General features: G+C 39.8%; 1 protein-coding gene across 5 annotated transcripts in view; it reads right to left on the bottom strand.

Moving 5' to 3' along the window:
* LOC102216679 (ETS translocation variant 3-like protein) overlaps nt 1-20,612 on the bottom strand; it is a 66,057-nt gene extending 45,445 nt beyond the window's left edge. For 2 of the 5 annotated variants that reach the window (XM_014472333.2, XM_023330422.1), the window contains exons 1-2: nt 6,872-7,017; nt 3,372-3,534 (exon numbers count right to left, since the gene is read on the bottom strand). The gene's annotated coding sequence lies outside the window, so the exon portion shown is untranslated. Of the gene's footprint in view, nt 1-3,371; nt 3,535-5,992; nt 6,047-6,871; nt 7,018-20,531 lie in introns of those variants that run through there. The other 3 variants (XM_023330420.1, XM_023330418.1, XM_023330421.1) reach the window with 3 other exon arrangements.
* Nucleotides 20,613-22,576: the final 1,964 nt, after the last annotated feature.

The raw sequence follows: 22,576 nt of genomic DNA, 5'->3' as shown, positions 1-22,576 counted from the left end.
TCTCTCCTCTTTGCTTCATATTTTTTGCAAACCTTCAACTTCTACATTCCTGAGACTATTTTCCCAAAATGTCTTTGACTTGGCTTGTCACCGACTCAGTGCTTCATCTGTGAGTGTGTCTCAGTTTCACTAGGAGGTCGGTCGGTGTTGTGTATGTGTCAGTATGCATCGATGCAGTCCTGTCATTGCCTCCTAAGTGCTTTGGCAATACTAGAGATCTGCTGTCATGCCAATTCAACTTATCTCAATTGAATTACATTGGATTTGTATTGAGACGGCGATAAAGGACACTCAAGGTGTGCCAGATTCTCTTCTAAAAAAAGAGCTCAGATGAAATCTCAATGCATGCTTGCAAACTCAATTCTTCAAAATTTGGTTGAACAAACAACAAGATAACATTGCCTTCTGTCTGAGTCATGCCGGTTCAAGTGGGCATGGGGACTTAATCCAAATTAGATTTTGGGTCACGATTCTAGTATATGTTATTATTAAATAAACAGAAATGAATAAATTGTGACTTAATTAACTGGTTTGGCAGCCATTCGTGGAATATTACGTCTTAGTGTAGAGTTGGAAAAACTGGCTAATTTTCATGCATTTAATGCTTAGTTTGTGGTTACAGTTTGGATGAAATACAACTTCAGCACAGACACAAACAGAAGACATGAACAAACTAAATTAGAACCATTTTAACTGTAATCTACACATACTTTTCCATGCAAAAATACATAACAATAATTTACCAATTTTTAAAAATCCTAAACAAATTTTGATAAAAATTTTACATTTCTGAAAAATGTGCTAAGTCTTTAGGCATAAATATGTGCGTTGTTAAGAAGAACTCAAGTGGGAAGCCCCCTGCTGTTCAGGAGGCCCTATCCAGTAACTTACTTCACATTTGACTTGGGCCAGCATTGTGTCTAAGTAAATAAATAATATGACTACAAAGAAAAAAACTACAAAATTGCGTCTATTATTTCTGAATATAGTAGAAATGCTTTTATAGTTGATAAAATGGGCTATAAAACCATAACTTTCAAACTCTTCCTTTAGATTCAATGGTAATGTGACCAATTAGCCAACAAAAATAATATTACATTTTCAATGTATTATTCTAGACTAAATAAAGCCATGGTTTGGTCAACCTGAAAAAGCTGTAAAACATATTCAGTGTTTACATTTGAGCATTTACCTATGTTTACGTTAGATACAATGAAAGAGCTAGAAAAGATTAAAAACCACAAACAATTCAGTGGGGGGAAAAAAAAAAAACAACTGATCCGATGTCACACTGGGGTGATCTTTGTTAAGGGTACAGGGCACAGAGAGTTTGCCACCTTCCAAACCCCTGCAGCTAGAAAAATAGAGGGAAGAAAAGGGCCAGCCTTGTGGACAAAAGCTCATTTTCCTCTTGGTTGCACACTGCTGCAGGCGGGCTAACATGCCACGGGAGAATTCAGGCACTCATACACCTTTGTTTTCCTCAGGTTTTTCTCAACTTTACACATGGTGTCAAACCCATAGCTAAGACTGAAGCGGATTTGTACGTCAGCCCAGAAGGCATGTGCATGGCCTGTCCAGCCCCAGGCAAACCTAGTGATCTGAGAGCCGTAAAGTCGCGTGCTTCTTTTGAACGTGACAGACGAAAGCAGTCGGCTGACATCTTCCAAATACAGGCGCATTTGTTCACCTTCCAGTTGTGCAATGGAGTCACTTTTACATCTCCTTCTTTGCCTCTTTTACTTCTCTTTGCTCACCTACTCCTCCAAACAACCCCCTCCTCACCTCCCTGCTGCTCCCAACCTCTCTGCATGCCCATCTGCTTACCCGCTTGTTCCCTTTCGCTCCTCTCTGAGCGGCCAGGATTAAGCATTTATCTCGGTGGTCCTCCTTTCGGCCCCTAAACGCCCGTGAGGATGATAAGAGTCGCTGGGATTTGTCAAATTGTGAGCCATTGATTAACTGACCTTTCACGCCTGCAAGTCTCTCAGCCACTCCACTAACTGCCGACAGGCTAGATAGAGAGATAGATAGGTACATGCGGCTGTTATTATTGTGTACAAGTTTGTAGTTACCAGGTGTGGTATAGTGAGGGATGACAGAAGAGGGGAGGAGGTGAGAAGGTGGTGGAAAAGATACAGAGGAGTCCTTCAGTTGCCCTATAGGCTTGAGATGTAACAGGTACAAGTGTGTCTACACTGGCAAACAGAACTGAGTCCTGAATAATGAAACGCACATTTTAAGGCGAGCCAGGGGGCTAATATCAGACAGGAAGAGTTGGGGGAGGCAAAGAGGAGCTTAGGGAGACGTCCAAGCCTTGGCTCAAGCAAAATCTAGAATTTGGTCTAAAAATGTTGCTGGGAAAATCTTTGATTATGTGCAGACAGATTTTCTTCACTCTTTTTTTCAAAAAGAAAAGAGCTGGAGTGTCTAAAAAGTTTAATTTATACTTATACGTATTTTTTTTTTAATGTTGTGGCATCAAACTGATGCAATGTGTTTAAAATCTACAGTATTAAATTGAATCTTAAATTGTTACACCTACAGTATTAATCTATACCACTCAAAATCAGCAAATTTTGAAATAACACTGTTATTTTTGTGTCCACTCTAAACATTTTGCTGTTTTCATTGTAAAATTGTATTCTCATCATTTCTGACCGTTGAAAACAATTATACAGCTTTACCTATTTTTACCAGCAAGTTATGTGCTTATGTTATGTTCTTGTTGATTTACACTGGATTGCAATAATAATTTATGGTGGCTTTATAGTTTATTAAACATGTAAATAAAAGTTTTAACGTAGTTTTGTATCACAGATGTCCTACTGTGAAACGGTTTAACAATAACATAACTGCAAAACTAAAATTCAGAAACTGCTGGATAATTGTTGCAATTTCCAATTAGCATTTTAACAATAAACAATTTAATACACTGCGATTTTGATTATTTTAACAGTAAAAAGCCTGTACAGCCCGTACACAGATATAGCGGTTTGGACAGTAAAACTGTTGCATGCTTATGTGGTTACATCATGTTACTAGATTTGCAAAGCATTTTGGGGAAATATAAATAGAACTTTTAAAGCGAGGTCGCGTTTATATTCAGCAAGGAGTCTACAAAGTTATGTTAGTTTATCCAACAGTAAAAAGGATTTATGGTGGTCAGTTTTACAGTACGTTCATTTAATCGTAAAACTAAGACACGGAACTTATTGGATAATTTGTGTCAGTGAGTTTAGTCATTTTAGCAATAAAACTTTTACAATGTAATTAATTCTGCTCTTTTAAAACGAGATGAGAACCTTACACCGAGTACTGATGCGAGCAGACAACCGAGACTTTGTAATAGAAAAGAAGGAATCACCCACCTGGACCTTCCGCGTCGCCCCGCCTCAGAGATGCACCTGAGGCCGAAGCTTGATCACCTTCTCCCGGCCTGGGCTGGAGTCTGCTCGCCGCTGCGGGTGTTCCAATCCGGGAAGAAGGAGGAGACGTGGGAGAGCGCCGCTGTCTCACTGCACGGAAGCGTCACTAAAACCCAGACATGTATATAAAAAAATAAAAATACAAAACTATTACCTACATGGATCTTTAGGTGACAAACATTTTGCAAATGCATTTTGCGTTTTTTTTTTAATTATAGAAATTCATGGAATTTAGATCAAATGATGAAGAGGCAGCTGCTGAGGTGCCGCTTTGGCCCGGCTGAGTCGGGCCGATACTAAAACTTGTGTTTTCTGACGTTTTCCCGCAGGATCGATCACCTTATTGACTCTTAGTGTCATACAGTAAAGGGGCAGCGAGGAGGACTAACAATGACACTATAAGCTTAAAATAATGATCACTGGCACTAATTGCTTGATGCGTCTTTTGTAGGCTCCATACTTTTTCATAAATTACCCAATCCGACGCAAACAGAATTCAAATTTAACTTACTTCGGAGAGTCATATTTCCTCTCTATATATTAAAGCCAAATGAATGTAAAGTTATCTCTTCCCTTTAAGCGCGGATAAACTCCGGGTTATCTGCACGGAGCGGAGACAGAGGACCTGAATGCAGCTCGGCGGGAGGCTCCGCCGTCTAGTTATCGATATATGTGAAACTTGCTGGAAAGGATATTGACCGCACTAACTAGCCGTACTTTGATCATGCGAAATTGCTTTCCAGATGACAACACATTAAGGATGAGAGCATTTTTGGGAAAAATTGAGGGGGGGGAAAAAAATGGCTCCACGCTCCTGATTTTTTTCCTCCCTACTACAACTGATAGAGAAAGTCGTAAAAGCTCACCAAATAAATAGCAAATATGAAAGTTTGATTCACAGACGTACGTATCCTGAACGTGTTTTACCAGTATCTTGGGAAAAACAAACAAACAAACAAACAAACAGAGAATTTTAGTGAAACACTAACTGGACAGCACAAAACCGACAGCGTGGTATTTATTTTGTGATTTGCGGAAGTTATGGAGGCCGAGAAACAAGAAAAGTTCTTCAAATAAAGAAAGTGGAAAAAAAAAAGAGCCAAAAAACCCCAACAAATTTTAACAAATTAAAAATTGAAATACAATAAAATAATCGGAAAAGGCAGAATTTAACCTTTCAATCAGACGTCGTTCGTAATAATAATAATAATAATAAACAATAATAAAGACAACAACAATAATCATGATAATAATAAAAACAATTAAAAAAATAAATAATAATACTAATCATAATAATAATAATAATAATAATTTTCTGCATAGCAGCCACACAAATCGTGTGAATCATTGTCTGTAATTATTTATTTGCATAAAAATAGTTGGATGTCAAAGTCATGCGGATGATGCTTGATGAGTTAAATTCCGACCCTGAAAAGGTGAAAGATCTCATATGGAAACACGTTTCCTGAAATGCAATTTAAGGTCGTAATTTACCCTCCGTTATTGGTAACAGAGCGGAACAATTAAGCTGCAATAAATAAATAAATAAATAAATAAATAAATAAATAAATAAAAGTCCACGAACTACACTGGAAAGAAGAAGATCAACACGTTGGCCTGAGACTGAACACACATTAAACTAAAACATAAAGCAGAAAAATAGGTTGACGCTTGTGACTGAAGCACAGACCAAGTGCCTAGAATAAAAAAGCAAAACATTTATAAACATGAGCAAATGAATGGTGATATTAAAAAATGCAATTAGAAGAAAGTTACACGGATACATATATTAATGTAATAAAAACGTGTTTGATGAATCTATAATCCATCCTTATATTTGACACGTATCCAATAATAATAATAATAATAATAATAATAATAATAATAATAATAATAATAATAATAATAATAATAATTGAGTTCGCCTGATACGTAAAAGACATAAATCAAATAAAGTTTTCAATTTGTGTATATCTGGTTTTTAGTCATCGTGCACGCGCGTGCTTCTCTTTTTTCTTTTTTGCATGGCTGATGCTTCTTGAAGTCAGCTGTGAATAAAAAAAAACACACACACACACGCTCACACACACCCGCACACGGATTGGCTGTACTTCTGGTCTTCGGGTGGATTCATTGATCGATCTCTTAATCTGCAATAGTTACATGCATGCATCGATTTACAAACACTGTTTATCTGGAAATATACCGGCACAAATAATTGATGGGAGTAGACCCATGGCGCGCATAAATATGCATCAAAACCTGAAGAGTGTGGGGCCGAGGTGGCAAACACCTTAAAAAAAGAGACAGAAAATAAATAAATAATAAATAAATAAAAAACACGTGCAACCTGCGAAATCAAATAAAGATTATTCCAAATATGTTTTTAAGGCTTGACTGCGAAGTGTTATCGATGCGCCCACTTCTCAAACAAACTCCCATGCGAGTCTGGATACCAACACATGCACACGCTCAGCAAAAAAAATAAATAAATAAATAAATAAAATAATCCGCTTCACTTCTGCTGGAGAAAACTTCAGCCTCGTCCTTTGCAAAGGACTCACATTGACATATGATCCCAGACAGAAAACCTCTTCTGGCAGCTCGATGCGCTGACGCTGTCGTTATTTTAGAAATCTGAGAGTCGAAACTTGGTGGGGGGGGGGATGAATGTGTTGCAGACATTCCGAAAAACTCTGCTCGTTCGAGACAGGCAGCTGAACTTGAACCCGACTCTAATGTTAAATCCCAAAAATGTGATGAATAAATAATCATAAGCTAATTAATTAAATTAGTACACGCTAAAGCACAACGCGGGCCTCATGAATACCCAAAGGCTCCCATAAATACTCTCCGTGAGCCAAATGGGCAGCGCTCATTAACGGGAGAGAGAGGGAGTGAGAGATGTGCGGCGGCTACAAGGGTGTCGCGCAGCTCGCCGCGTGAATGCCTGTTTAATTGACTGATTGATGCGGCCGGCGTGGAGGTGAGAGCGAGACGCCTTAACAAATAGAGACATTTAAAGGCTAATCCGGGCCAACGCAGACAGCTGAACGCGTGTGGAGCCGAGACTTTCCCCCAGCTGCTTACAGACTTTTAAAGAGGCAAAATCCCCGCGCGGTGCGCGCGCACAAAAAAAAAAAAAAAGAAACAGTTTCCAATTCGTCCAAAAACAAAAACAACTGCAACCAAAAATGCCATGCACGGCTCAACTTTTTTGTTGTTGTTTTTGTCCCTGCAAGCAAGCGTTGCATCCGCGAAACAGCAGCCGTGTAAGCAAGAGAAAGTTAGATAAGCGAAATAATTTCATCACTGAAGACTTTTGAGCAAGCCCACTAGCGCGCAGACAACTTTTTTTTTTTTTTTTTGTTATCAGTCAAAAACAGATGTGAATCAGCCAACAAAATGAAACCGACATCATCAGTATTATAAACAAAACATACCTTCAGATTTTTTTTGGGGGGGGGTTGTTTGTTTTTTTAGGAAGTGATCTTCTCACCGGCTGAAGCGCACGCAGTCAATCCAAGCGCATCCACTCTGACGGCGCACCGAGACAGCGACCGGAGAGGCAGCTCAACTACCAACCTGAACCCGGGGAGGCGAGCAGAAGGAGGGGGAGGAGGAGGGAGAACAGGAGGTGTGCATCTTTCTCTCTCTCCCCTTTCTCTCTCTCTCTCGTTTTCTCTCTCTCTCTCTCTCTCCCCGTGTGTGTATGAGTGTGTGTGCAAGTAGTTAATTAGTAAATCCCCATTCGCCGCGCCTCAGGTCGGTTTGTTTTCCCCGGTCGACAAGCCGAGAGGAAAGAGAATTTGAAGTAGGATTCGACCCGTTTCCGCTCCCGTGTCTCAAGTATGAGGTTTGTGAGTGCGCGGCGCGGTGCTGGCTCCGTTTGCGACTCTGAGCGCTTTCTGTGCTTTGCTGCCACAAGACGAGCCTTTCCGTGGGTCCAGCCAGAGCCGCTTTGCATGCTCTCCCCAGCAAACTTAATCCTGCCCATCAAAAAGTTCATCATTCTGACTCTACCGCCAATTCCGCCCCCAAACAAGCAATAAAGGAGGTCACTTTGTAGAGTTCAAGTGCAATGGGATTTTGTGTCCTGACTGCCTTAAACTAGAATGATACCTATGATTATCTTTCTTTTTCTTGGATCACGTTAGAAAGGTAAGTGAAGCTATCAACATCCATCCAGTTCCTGCTTCACATTACATTGTAAAGCTTTTTACAAGGACCTAATTTTGAACATTTTAAACTGTCTTTTTTAAAAAAAAAAAAAAAATCAGATTAGACAAACGTTGTGACTTGTCTCCCATGACTGTTTTTAGCTCATTAAATACAAATTTTACAAGAATGTGATCTTGGTCCATCATCAACCCTAAATATGCCAAGCTTCAGAGGTGAGCATCCAGTTTAATCCCTCCTTCTCCTCCATCGCCTCTTCTCCTGATCCCATTGTCATAGACACCGGCTGTCTGCACTCAAGTGAATTCCATTGGTTTACTTAATTGATTATTAACTTACTGATAGAGGATCAATTAAATAATTAAAGTTTGTTAAGGGTGGAGTCGATTTAGTGGCATAAGAGTTGGCCTGCTCTTTTTTTTTCTTTTCATTTGCATTTCTGTTTCACTTTTGCAGATGCAGAGTCGAACCAAGGCAGGGAGAATTTGACCACCAGCTACTACATCACCAGCAATGTCTCTTACATTTTGCAGGCCTGATATAATTTTTTCATATCTGCATTTATACATTCTGCTTTAAACTTAGTGAGGTAACTATTACAGTTAAAAGCATAGTTCATTTTTCTTTTTTAAATAGATTGCAAGATCACAAGACCATATGATCCTACCTGGGATACATAGTTTTCTTATTCTCTTTTTTTTTATTAAAACGTTGCATTCAACACTGCCTGCTGAACCTTGACCAAGAAACATCCTAAAACAACTGCAATCAAAACATTTTAAAGAAGTTTATGAGTACACTATTATATGAACCATTACATTGCTATCATGTCTGTTTTTAATCTTTACAAGCACATTTCATCAACCTGTTTTAAGAAATGTAGGGTGCTCTTGGGTCCTCAGGCCAGCAAGGGGCCAAAGTGTGCATATGTCTAAAGCCGACCTAGTGTAGATGGTTGATGCAAATCATGGGGTGGGTTAAGCTGTCAATGTATTACCTTCAGTAGATAACGCTCATAGCTTCTTTATTTAGCAGCTGGTTCTGGAAGCTGGAGTTAACAACTAACCCAAATAGGACTTCCACCATCTAAACAAGCTCCGATCAATTTCAAAGTGGTTTACGTGAATGCAGTTTTATGAATGTTTAAGATAGCTGTCAGTAAGTAATTTATTTACTATGTAGAAAGGAGGCAGTGCCCACCAATGATCTCCCGGTGCCCCTAGGAGCAACTAATCTAGTTAATGATATAAAACTTTTTTTTTGTGAAAGAGGTACTGTGAAGGGAAAGTATTTCTGGTCTCAAATTAATTTGAAGAAGTACAAAAACTAAAAGTCTTTTAGTAGTTTATGTGAATTCTGTTTTATGGGCCTTTAGAGCTCTACCTTATTTCAGAGTGTTACTCTGAGTTCAAAGGTTTGATTATTAACTTATTAACTCATTTTGCTTCCTTTGGGATAAACCTTGGTAATGCTCAGCGTCTCACACAAAACACCTAAAGCTAGCACCTTAAGTTTTCTGAAAGGTCTAAGGTGGCATTGTGAGGTTAAAGCAAGGAAGTCACAACTTCATGTCATCTAACTTCTGTAAGGGATAAATGGCTATGAGACTCAAGAGTATAGTGCCGTGTTTGCAGACTGTCAGTGTGACCAGCTGGCATTTAATGCACAAATGCACCAGTACCACACCACCAGTGTTTTTAGCACTTGAGTATTATAGATGTCCAACACTGATTTTATTCATAACTCTCCATATTGAGCCTTCAAAGTTCCACTCCATGCCTGTTCTGGTTGAATTTTGAAAGCTCACATGAAAGCTGGATATTGCAACTTAGGTTGGTGATGTATGAAGAGCAAGAGGCAGCCAAGACATGGAAATGAAACTGTTCAGTTGAAGAAGTCAATATAGTAGAAGTTTGCCTTGAGATGAGCTCTGATTATTTGTTAAATTCAGCCAACCTGTCTCAGTTTAAGCAAAGTGAAGATCCTAGTTTAAACTATTTAGTGTGTCTGTTAAGTTACACATGTTTTGTGGTTTTGTTGTAAGACTGTATCAGGCAGCAGAGGAAAGGGACTTGCTCTGGGTGCCTTTCATGTTAGAACAACCCCTGCTCAACAGTGTAGAGTAGTAATAAGTTGGTATTATCAGCTTGCCCTTGAAAATGCTAGAAAATCTCAATCTTGAGAGTTTCCCTTTGGTCAATCTGATGTTGTCCTCAGGAAAACTGCAGTTTTGCTGTGAACTACGATACACAACAGCTCTGAGACAAAAACGCAAAGAGCAAAAGAAGGATTACCAGTTCTGCATGCTCATGTTCATGGTCAAAGCCAAGCACCCAACATAATCACATATTCATACAACAGCTCCTGCACCTCTTTATCGCCCTCTAGTGCCGGCTTCTGATTCCAGTCGTCCATCACTGCTTGTTAACCTTCTGAACTGGCGCCTCCATCTGTTCCAAACTCCACTTTTGCTCCGGTGTTTAGATTCAAGTCGCACAACCGTGAGTCCAGTCCATGCGTGCATGTACAGCCGTGTTTTATTTCTTTTCTTGATGTGTGTCAGTCTTGAGGGCTTTGAGCATTGAATATCAGACACTCACACACATAGCAGATGAAAGCTTTGCCAATACTTGGACTCCCCTGAGGCTCGTGGCAATATTGATGCAAACATTGCTTTCTGTTTGTGTGTTTGTGTGTTGCTGGTCTCTGTCAGTATTTATGCTTTAATTTGCAGCTGTTCGTCATCCTCTGAATCTGAAAAGGGAAAACACGCCTCAGACAACCTGACTCAATTTTTTTTTTTCGTTTTTCAATCCTCCCCTGCTGATTTCTGCACAGCAGCTGGAGCGTCTGAGGGCCCCCCCCGACCCACAACCCGACACCTGGGAGGTATATGTGACAAAGCAGGGAGGCGCCTGAAAGAGGATGAAAAACTGACCTATCACATCCCCATCGACTGAGTTAATTAATATAAGTAGAGGAGAGGATTCCTAGCTCACTTTTCACTCTATGGATTTGCTGTCTCCTCACATTTGCCGGGTTTTATGTCTGTTCAATGCAAACTCAATGTGTTCCGTCCTGCGGCGCGAGCGTGACAGCTCATTTTGGGACACAAGCCGTTTTGATGGGGCAGATTTTAATTGTGGCACAACAAAAGGCGGGGGGCCCTCTTTGTGACGGACTGATATGAAATCTACCACGAGTCGATGTCACATTGAAGCACAGAATGCTGTTAAAGGGAGAAAGCTCAATGGATTATGTTTCAAGCTGAGGTTCCTATATGTACTTCCTGTTTTGCTGCTTTCTTTTGGCACTAAAATATTAAAGGAGATACTTCTTACTCAAAATTAAAGACATAGGAGGGAGAAAGGGAATTCCTCATGGACTCTTAAGCACTTTCCACTGGTTTGAGGGCCGAAGACAAAAGGCTGGAGAGAGTGTGCATCGGGAGGCAAGGCGAGGGGGGGTGACACAAGCAGGACAGACAGGAAGACAGGCTGTGGAAGGTGGGAAATGGAGAGAAAAGGAAGGGAAAGAGAGCAAGAAAGAGCTCCAGTGCCTAGTCTTAATCTGAGCTGTTCTGATCAATAGCCCATTTCCCATTGTTGCCAGAGCTGTTCGATCGCTACACCACGGAATTAACACACCCACTTTAATCTAGGGGGAGAGGGGCGAGGGGGAAGGGAGGCAAGAAGGGGAGAAGGGGGGTTTAAGGGGGTGAGTGGGGAGCAGCTGTGGAGGCATTCTCAAATGAAATCAAATCTAATTGTTATCACTGTAGCTGCTGCACTTATTACTACCACTGTTCCAATTATCCATAGACCATATAGCTCACTTTTTCCTCCTCCTCAAAGGTGAGGTGTAAACTGGACGTAAATAATCCGAATTACTGGTTATTTGTTTCATTTTGCCAAGTGCAGATTGGATTGGGGGTTGTTGATGGTGTGGACGTCTCTGGAACAGAAATGGGCTCTGTGGTCAGGGACGGAGTAGCAGCCTGATCCCTCAGTTCAGATGAGCGGCTGTAAAGCGTTTTCAGCAGAGTTTTATTATTATCATACATGCAGTCATTCTGTGAGAAACCTTCTCAGGATCATAGTAATTTGAAGTATTTATTCTAGCTACACCATCCAGCAGCAGTTTAGTTGTTTTTTTTTATCAATACAGCCTGACAAAAACAAATTACAAACACTGGAAAGCAATACTTCGCAAAACATAAACCTGCTTGTTTAAATATAGTTTTGAAGCATTTTTTTTCAGCCTTTCTTTTTTGCTATAGACTTATTGAAGCTCATATCTATGTCTTTATAAACTAAGATAAAATATATGAGTAAGGGCATTTGAATAAGGTTGTTGTAATGTTGTTGATCAAAGTCATTTTAAAAATTTTTATATTTATACTTTCACAATAAAAGTGTCCCTGTTTATTTTTATTACCGTTTAAGTAATTTTCTTTAATAGATGCTAAAATTAGGCTAGTTGACCAAAAGGCTTTAAAAAATTAATTTACTGCAAAGAATAAATAAATAAAGATAAGACTTTTACTGTGTTGGACTAGTGACCTGTGCAGTGTGTACCTCACATGCATGTTTGAGAAATCCTTGAATCTCCAGTGGCGGCCATTCAGGGGTTCCTTAACACCTGTTCATATTAAATGCCGCCTATTTGCCCAAACCTCCTCCTTGCAGCTTCAGTTCAGTCAAGCTTCTGCCTCACAGAGCCCCCTTCTCTCCTGTGCTTCCCCCACACAGCTCCACCAGACTAGCGTCCGCAACCGTTCACAAAAACCTGGTGGAACTGCATGTCTGCTGAGCTTAACGAGAAGAAGGAGTGTCAGAAAGGGTTGGAGGTTTTTAAAGAGACAGAGGCCAATTTAAAGACCTCAGAAATGGCTATTATGCAAAGTCAAAATTTTTCAAGTTGTTTTTGATATACACAGTATTTTCATAACTTAAGGTAACAAAGGTACGATTGTGCTATAAAATAGCACTGTGTGCCTGAAAAATATGTAATACGCCCCTTTTAAATTGTTCATCAATATGTTGTTGTCCTTCCTTTGTGTTGGTTACCTTTCAATGGCCTGATTCTTGCTATATGTCTCTAAGAAGCCTTGCGCATCTAGAGACTGATTGGCATATTCATCTTTTCAAAATAGCTCAGTATCAGACAGATTAGATGGAAAGCACTTGTGAACATCAATTTTAAAGCCTTGGTACTATTGAATTTATGTCTGGACTTTAACTGGGGCATTTCAACATATAATTTAATATGCTTAGGGTCGTTGTTCTGCTAAAAGTGCAATCTCAACCCCAACTTCAAGTCTGTTGCAGCCTCTAACTGATTTTCTTCCAGGATTCCCCTTTATTCAGCTCTGGACAATGTTTCATTGACCCTGACCAGCTGTCCCGTCCCTGTAGAAAAGCATTTCCACAGCACCATGATGTCGACAGATTTCCTCACTTGAGTTGTGAATCTCTGCGGGTTCTGCAGAATTACTATGGACTTCTTGGCTAATGCTCTGATTTCCCAGCATGTCAGTTTAGGTGGACAGCAATGTTTTGGCAGGTTTGCAATTGTGCTATACTCATTTTATTTTTGAGATTATGAATTAAACAGAACTCTGTGAGATATCCAAAGCCTTTTTTAATTGCTGTATTACTGATGCCTGCTTTAAACGTCACTACCACATACGTTGTGTTGGCCTTCCACATAAAATCCTAATAAAACACATTGAAGCTTGTGGCTGTGATGTGACCAACAGTGACAAAGTTCAAGAAGACTGGATTTGCCATATGCTTTTGGCTATAAAGGAAAAAAAGTTAGTTATTCTCGACCTACTTTAGTGCATCACATGATTAAACTTTGCAGTAATAACCAACCTAAATAGGGATCTGCAAAGGTAATAACCTTAATTTCTTATGACATAGACCACAGCTCAACATACTAAAAATGTATTGGTCACACAACATGGAAATATTATTCATTTCAAGTCATAAAATATGGTGCAAGGTGTAGAGTTTCTCGTAGACAGGAAAGATGTAAAGTAAAGGTGCATTAAGCAATTCTATAGACTGTAGATAGGTATCCTTTTATTTATGCCATTAAAAGGATACCTGTAATTTGTGTGTAAATATTAGCCAGAGGAAGCCTAAATTATGGAATCTAACTTCACTGCAACATGCGACAGTGAGTTATTTAACCAGCTTTTTGATTTTTTCCTATAAAAATATTCTAACCCCAGTCAATCATGGTGAAACAGAGTAAATCAACCAATAAGACAGTAAACTCTAGGTCGGTTTGAGCCCTCTGGAAGCTGAAATTGTGTTGCACATTCTCCACAGTGGATCTTTAATGTTCACGATTGTGAACTGCAGCGATCAAAGAAGTCTAAGTCAAAGTCTTTTCCATTTCACAACACAGCATTCCCAGATTAACCTCTACATTATTAAAGGGAATAACTGTGCTTTCCCAGTACCAACACTTGCATATCTCTGTTAAGCACTGCTGTCTACAGCTTTAGGTAACGCCAGTGGGATCTTTGCTCGCCACCGTCCACAGAGGCAGCCCAAGGGAGAAAAACACAGCAGTGAATTTCTTCCCTGCCACCTAAGGGCTACCAACCAACTTTTTCCTCCAATCCATTCTACTTATTCCACTCCTTTTGAAGTCATTTCATAACAGGGCAATTTTCTCGTTAGCGTTTGGCTTTAATTGTGGGTAATTAAGCGTGCTAGAGCGGTATAGAGAGCTCTGTTCGGAGGACTAGGGCGAAATTAGCCGTATGTCAGCTGTGAAATATGGGGTTAAGTGGGAGACGGGAGGGGAAAGGGAAAGGAGAGAGAGAGAGCCGAGGGGGGTCAGCGATTCCAAAACAGGGTTCACGCAGTCTAAAGGGAGAAAACCGCTGTGGTTGTTGGGGAAGATAGAGAAGATGGCAGGAAAAAGGGAGGGAAGACGAGTGGAGAGTTTGAGACGGAGTTCAAACGAAAACAACTGCTCAACTGGTCTAAAGAAAAAACTTTGGAGAGTGAAAATAAAAATAGTGGGCATGGTAGATGGCCTCAGCTCAACTCACTCCTTTGCCATTTTGTAAACATGAACAAAGCATCATGTATGCCAGTAGTTAAACTACTGTACACTGTATCCGTTTATTTCTTTTGATAGAGTAAATACTACTATTACTACTACTACTAATAATAATATTAATAACAATAACCTTTTATATTGCTAATACGTTACAAGTTACATCAACTCTTCTCGAAAGGACTCCTTATCAAAAGAGACTCACAAACACACACCAGAGTAAAATCGACATCAGAAAAAATGTAAAAGAAAAAGACACACAGAAAGCAGATGCTAAATATTTGAAATCAAACCAACTAAAATCCAAGACAATTCATTACAAAAAAAGGCTAAATATAATAATTACACGTTTCAGACCCCTGAGGAACATGAACAGAGGGAAATATGAGAACATTGATATTTTGTAGCTTCTTCTAAAGACGTGGAGCTAAAAGGAAAAAGTCTGTCTTCACTCTGGTAAAGTTTTTACTCTTAGGTATTTTTGATGAATTGTGGAGAAAAACAAATATATAAATGTTCAAGTCTCATATTAGTTCATTTAATTGCATGCTATTTTCTGAAACTTTGTATTAAAATCTATTTCCTTTGATCGCTGTGTTGTTTCACACATGGACCAGTTAATTCTTATGAAATTTACAAGAAAAATAACAAACCAAATCAAATGTAACTGACTGATCTCTAACTGGAAGAGATGATCTGATGGAATCAAACAGCCACATTTCTTTGCACATTTATTAACAGATTACGGAAAACTACTTTGACTCAATTTGTCAAAGCAGGTTCAAAACTTTCCCCTGGTAAATATGAATCAGGCATGATTAGAACGGGATGTCTCGCAGAATGAAGTGGCGAAATTACCAATATTTAGTTTTGTGCTGAAAAACTAAAGATACAACAGATAAAAAAGAAAATCTATTCCGTCATATGCTTTTTTATATTCTGGTGTGCAGGTATGGCTAAGCCATCTGCATGTTTTCTGGCCATAATTTCTGCTAATACTATTCCTGTATTTCACAGATAACGGCATTGACCAATGCTTAACCAGGGGATTTACTGGAGGTAGTTTCTACCTGGTTCCTCAAAATTTATGTTTAAACTAAGATCAAAAACCATAAAAATTCATCTCAGTATGCCTGAAACCACATATTGTTATAATATCAGCTTTTTTCCAGTGCTGATTTAATAAACATGAAGTGTTAGTGCATTGACAACAATCCTGAGCAGTGTTTAAAGCAAGACTTAGTAAAAAAGTGGCATGTTTAAAGATTAAGTCCAACATGGGCTTGTAGTTTCAGCAGAAAACATCCATCCCTATGCAGAGCATTGACTAAGTCAGTGATGGTTGATATTAAAATAAACAGAAAAATTAGCAACAGTGAGCTCATGCTAATTAAATTTTTTTGTCAATGTTAAAATTTGGTGTTTTTTAAAATTATTTATCATACATTTTGCAGGAGATTTGTACAAGGTGCCCACAATACATCTACGTCCAGCTCCTCACAAAAGCATTTTTTTTCTTCTGGCTTTCCTCAAAGTTGGAGCAAAGAAAGCACCAGTTTATTTAACAGAACCACAGCTTGCAGTGGTGAAAACACCAAACATCGTGGATAGCAAGCAGAAAAAGCTGTTTATCACTGACTGTGATAAACAGTCAGTGATAAACAGCAGAAGAACAGATATAGAAATCAAATTTGAGTGACTCAAGTCTCTCCTTTTCACAGAGAACCTATTATGACTCTCTTAAAAGATACTGTTGTGTACTATTAATTTACTAATGCCAATAATATTCTGATAAATATCTGACATATTTAAAATCTGATTCATCACCTGTTGTTTTAATGACTTTGGTCTTCAGCTAAGTGCAGGATAACAAATAATCCAATTTCACTGGTTACTTCCTTTAAAGCCATAGCACAACCAGAACCCTGAGGCAGCTCTATTTATCACCAAGCGCAATGGCCTTCACACAAAATGACCCTTGATCACACTTTGCATTCGTTTGTGTTTGTATTTTAACCCCATAACGGTTGTAAATGTCCATGTGGCCATAAAGAGGATGAGGAATGATTTGAGTCATCGACTGTACTGTCAGATGCTCAGTGGATTGGGACCTACTCTGCTCGGCCCTTTATGAGTGCCCCAACCCCCCGTGGAACCATCCACAATGGCTATAATGAACCTGTTAAAGCCTCTATAAATATCGGCTCTGCATGCTTAGTGGTCGTTTGAATACCTTGGAAATAGACCACCGTTTGCAAACAAGTGGCTGGGCGTCGGAACTCGCCAAGCTAATACATAATCAATGTAGGGGAAACTCTCCCGCAGCAGACCTTCGATTCATACAGAGGCTGCAGATATGAAGTCGCTTAGAATAAGCCTGAAACTGCCTTATTGATCAGCACATTATCGTCATCAATAGGAAGGGCTTTATTTGGGAGAAGTGAAAACGGCAGGGGTACTGAAAAGTCTGCGTAGAACAAAAAAAGCTTCAGAACTGCACTGGGAATCATCCTGCTGGTAATTCAGGGAGAGATTCAGGCTCTCCAGCAGGGATCTCGGTATAAAAGATGCAGTTTAGATGTGAGTTCAGGTTCTTGTAGACAAAACGATGCCCCACATGGAGGATGATATCCAAGAGGAAGTTCAGTTTGGTTTTTTTTTTTTTGATTCCTCTTCTTCTCTTTTCTCTTTGTGTGAATTACTTATGAGATGTCAGTCTCTTGTACTCAGCAGACAAAGCTCCAGAGTTCTCTCAGTTTGGAGGATTTCTGGCAGGGGAACCAAGCTATGAACAATACAAAACGGAGCTGGAAGGAGACCAATATTTTTCCCCAAATCCAACAAAATGCCAATGTGGTTTGTTCATGCATTATATTATGGATTTCCATCCAATCTCTCTTTTGAATCAGCAATTCACTTAATCTGGGTGTAGATAACATATGTGAATTATGGGCTATGTTCAATACAGTCATTCTACAGTGAATAAAATACCAGGTAAAATGTAGCATCTCACCCAATGCAATAGTAACAGGGAGCAAAAATCCATATGAGTGTTACAAAATTTGTCATCCCAACAATAAATATCATGAACATCTTTTTCTTTGGTTATTGCAGGTCAGCCTTTTCATCAAGAATAAATATGGAGGAAGTAGATTTTTTTTAGCTCATAAGTCATGTCCAAATGCAATAGCCTAAACAAAGATATTGAAAGCCACATTTCTTAGCCTTTCTGATCAACCAAAGAAAAGCAGATATCTACAGGGCAAACTTTTGTTGTTACTATCATCAGCTCTGGAAAAAACTCCGAAAACCGGAAATGTACTGAACTGTTGGCTTCTTTAGATCAGGACCGAAAACAATATTGTTTACTGCAGCTTTCGATCAAAGAACCTCACTAATGAACCGTTTGTTTGATCGCTGATGAGTGACTGACGTGTGAGAATGAAGATTCGTTTTAACATTCGTGTCTTTTTACGCAATGCTTTGAAGTGTTCGATACATTTAACTTTTCTAAGAAATGTTTTCTATTTAACTCCTTTCATTTGATTTCCTGTAAAGCACTTTGGACAGCATAGAGCTAAACTATGGGCTATCTTAGCTCTATGCTGTCATCTGCTTCTTTGTAATGTTTTGTTTAACGGACTTATTGCTGCCACTAATTTAGCTAAACTACATTATGGCAATATACGAGAAAATTAATTCATTATTGCAACTTGGTAACATACTGACAAGGATTCTGTTAGGAAGTCACTCCAAAATTTTAGAGCAACAATTAAAGTGCTCACAAAACCTGACTTAAACAAAACAGACACATATCGCAAAGGGTTTTGATGCTTTGAAGGTAACAATGAATTTAAATGCTGAGTTTAGCTATTTGGAAGTTTAGCTCAATATTAATCCCTTGGGTCTTATCATACATGTCAAGAAATATTGAAAAAACATCACACTTTGACACTTTGACGAATGAGTTGACTTGAGGTTATCTCTGGTCATTTTCTCTCTGAATAGAATTACTATACCTACAAGCTGCCTAAATACATAAACCAAGACGATGCAATACAAAGGATAAAAATAAGGCTTTCAATTAGTTGGTTTGCTGTAATGCAGCTGAAGACTAGCTGATCTTCCTATTTGCAATATTCAGCAGATAAATGCAAAGGTAGAGAAAGGTGCTATTGATTGATGTACTTAATATTAAAGAATAAAATCACACATGACTGCATGGAGATGTGGCTCTGTAGTTTTAAAATTCAACACAAGTATTAAAGATCTAATTCAGATTTTTTTGAAATACATCTAGAACATCTTTAGTTCCTCCAAGGTACAACCCAAATTATTACAAAACAGAAGTTCCAAACAGCATTACAAATTTTGACGCTTGTGTTTGTTTTGACCTTGAATAACATGAACTTGAAATCAATGAAGAGGTCAGGCTTAAACTGCTTAGATGACCTCTTACACAGGAGGATGGCACATGTGAGATAGAGATTGTCATGATGTGTCTGTTAAAATGTGTTTTTCTTTTTAGACACAAAGAGCATTTAAAAGAAAATGTAGCAATGATTAAAAATATGCGACTGAGAAATATGTAAAATAGTTACGACAACTTGCTTTAGGATAATGTGGAAATACCCAAAGTGCAGAAAAGACCTTGACCTGTGAAGAATGTTTCAGAAATAAAATTAACTCAAGGAAAAGCAGAAAGATCTTGAAAAGCAGCATCTTAAAAGTCCAACACTGGATGCAATCCTGCATCAAAGCAGAAGCTCTTGAATGAACATCAGCTGGAAATCAGAGTTAAGAGTCTCGCTTCTCTGTGTTTAGGAAGGAGTTCTACATAATAATAATTAAAAAAAACTGAGCAGACCACCCGAGGCCACAACAACAGCCCTCAACAATGTTCTCAAACTGAATGAAATTCCCTTCTATCACAGCATCTGCATGTTAAATGTGACCATATGTGATGTAAAGTCAGGGATGTCTTAAAAGTAAAATACTAGTTGTTTGTCCACAACACACACAAGAAAAGCTCATATATATTTTGCACAATGTTTTGTGGTTTATTGTCAACTTTAAGGCAGTAGCACTACCAAAATGAGGTGGAGGTCAAATGGGATCAACTGTGACTCCATGAAATTAAACATTTTGAACCCTTTATTGCATGCTACTTTTCAATACCTATGTCTGACTTCAATATAGGCATATCAATATAATAAAACTTATAAAATTCTAACATGACTTTTGTTTTCAGAGGGCCTCTCCAAATTCTCAGTGGCCCCCATCTTGCCACCCTGTTTGAAATTTTCTATATGCACCCCTGCTACAGGGGCCGTTTTATCAGCTGCACATAGTTAAAGATAGTGCATAGAAAATATGTGGTTGAAGACATGTTTTTATTTTGTAGGGGGGGAGGGCGGATTTCACTGAATAAAAAAAAAAATACTCAAATAAATTAAAAAGTTGCTATGCTTGTGATGTGTTGGATAACTTTTAAATGAAAAAAAAATAACATTTCCTTTCCAAAGTTCCACGTCCCCTGAAGGTCTTTTACTTTTTATCGTGCATTTGTCCCTGAACAACACGCCCCGAGGCACAACGATGTGTGAAAAAGCAAATCTAAGCCAGGAACTCTTTCGCTGTAAAGGAGACAGTTGCAAACTTCCAGATATGTTTGAAGAGAGCGCTCACAGGCTGCATCAATCAATTTCTACAGGAGAGGGGCACGGTTTCCCCTCTCACCCACGAAGTGCATCATATTTCTCGTGAGAATCTAATTTCTGGCGGCTTTCTCAATTATTAATGCCATCGGACTATAACCGAATAGGGAAGTGAGGTGCTTACCTTCACCGGCACACCTTCATTGACTTGTCCGGCAGCTCCCTCTTGGGCTGGAACGGGAATCCTGTTGACATGCGTGGAGGACTGACGGTAACTGTGCAGTTTTAGGAGCTCGGACGGCGCATCCTTCCCCTCCTCTGCATTTAACTACTCTGCACTGACATGATGTATGAGTAGTTCGCCGGCGCGAACGGAAAAAGAAATTGCGAGAGGTGTAGAAGCGCACTGCTACACACAGAGAGGAAAAAGTTATCTCCAAAAAGTTGTCAAGATTTAAAAAAAAAATAAAAAAAAACAAATGGACTCCTCTCTAACCTGCTGCTGTCCGAAAGTGGTTTGATATTACTTTACAGGAGCGGAGCGTGAAGAAGAAAGCACAGAGATTTGGTCAGAGGCGCGCAGGGGGAGCGATCCGGGCGCATGGGGAGGGATGAGTGCGCAGAGAAGGAAGAAAGGGGTGGGGGGTTGGGGGGGGTAACAGAGAAGGTGCTGAGGCTGAACCTCCACCTCACGTCAGCATCTAAGTTTCTATCAGCTGCGGACTGCGTTCTGCACGCGTTGCCTCGGCTGAAAATTGACCCGCGCGGTGTGGTGAAGTGGTCGCACATGGAAAAATATATGTAGACGGGAGGTGGTGGCCGGGAAAGCGGATCGATCGGGTTATAATTTTGTCCGAAGTCGAGGGGGGGGGGGGGGGGGGGGGGGGGGAATAAAGTTCACGGAGGAATGAAATCTGAAAACAGATGGCGAATCCCGCCGTCTCTAAATAAGATTCGATCTTCGGGAATGGAGTGTGGATAATATTTGGTTGAACGTTTGATGAAAAATGACGGAGGGTGCAGGTGGAGGTGGTAGTGGGTGGGATATGATGTGTCTGGGGACAGAAACTAAACTTGGTGAGAGGACGACACTGTGCTTTTCAGATCCATCCAAGGATCTCATCCCCTTTCTCATTTGCCCCCAGTCGCACACAGGACGGCCCCCCTCCTCCCACCGCTTTCCTCCCCCGCAAAGAGGGTTGCGGGTGAAGGGAGGAAAAGCAGAGAAAACAAGAATACCAAATAAATGAGAAATTTTCGTACAGGCCCCGCTTCCGTGCGTTCCATGCTAGCAATAACAATTAAATATCGACCGCTTTCCCGGCCGGAGAGAACCTGAGATACCCAGAGACTGCCAAGTACCAAGACCCCCCACCCCTCCCTGCTTTTCTCCTCTCTCTTCCATCTCTCCCCATCTTCCACATATGCACTCACTCACTCCTCCTCTTCTCGATATCCCCTCCCTATACACCTTTTTTCCTTCTAATCCAAGTCCATCAGGCCAATCTCTTCTAATTTGGTGTATCTCATTTCTCTTGATTCCATCCCACAACCCATTTCAGCTCCACTTTTATCATTGCTGATTTGAGAGGGTGTGTGTGGGGGGGCTCGGCCCGCGCTGCATAGTCCCATTTTCAGTCGGTGCAACAGGACTTCCTCACACCATGCGTGGCAGTTTATGAAAATCAATTATGAGATTGGGATTCACGTTGTTTGACTCGAAGAGGTTTGCGTTCAAGCTGTGTGAGTGGCTCACTCTGTCTCATGTTCACACTCACTGGTGGTTCAGATGTTTGGCGTTCAGTCAAGGTGAAATAGAAAATGCACCCTCACTCCATTCTAGGGTTTTGAAGCAAGGTACGATAGAAATGACCTGGCATGGTTCTAAAATGTCATAAACAAAAGGTCCAATATCTTTATTGCCTAATAAAAAAAATATTGCATTAATCCATAAAGCCCCCTCATATGTAGACCTTCAAACACATGTTGAATATGTTCTGTTGATCCATCACTACGTCGGTGCATCTGCCTTGCTCTGCTTTGTCACCCCGTAAAGTTTAGCACTCCAGGACTCATTTTGTTTTAATCTGTACCCCAATAAAGTAACACACACACACAAAAAAAAAAACTCCAACCATCTATCAAAATCAACCATTTTTGATTAAACATTGCTTCGGTTCATTGAGGTTCCTGGGCGCTTGTTTAATATTTCATTTCAGGTCCCGCCGC

This window comes from Xiphophorus maculatus, chromosome 3 (assembly GCF_002775205.1).
Source record: "Xiphophorus maculatus strain JP 163 A chromosome 3, X_maculatus-5.0-male, whole genome shotgun sequence".
Classification (NCBI taxonomy): domain Eukaryota; kingdom Metazoa; phylum Chordata; class Actinopteri; order Cyprinodontiformes; family Poeciliidae; genus Xiphophorus; species Xiphophorus maculatus.
The sequence above is the reverse complement of the archived record's forward strand: the minus strand, read 5'-3'. Positions and strand labels throughout refer to the sequence as shown.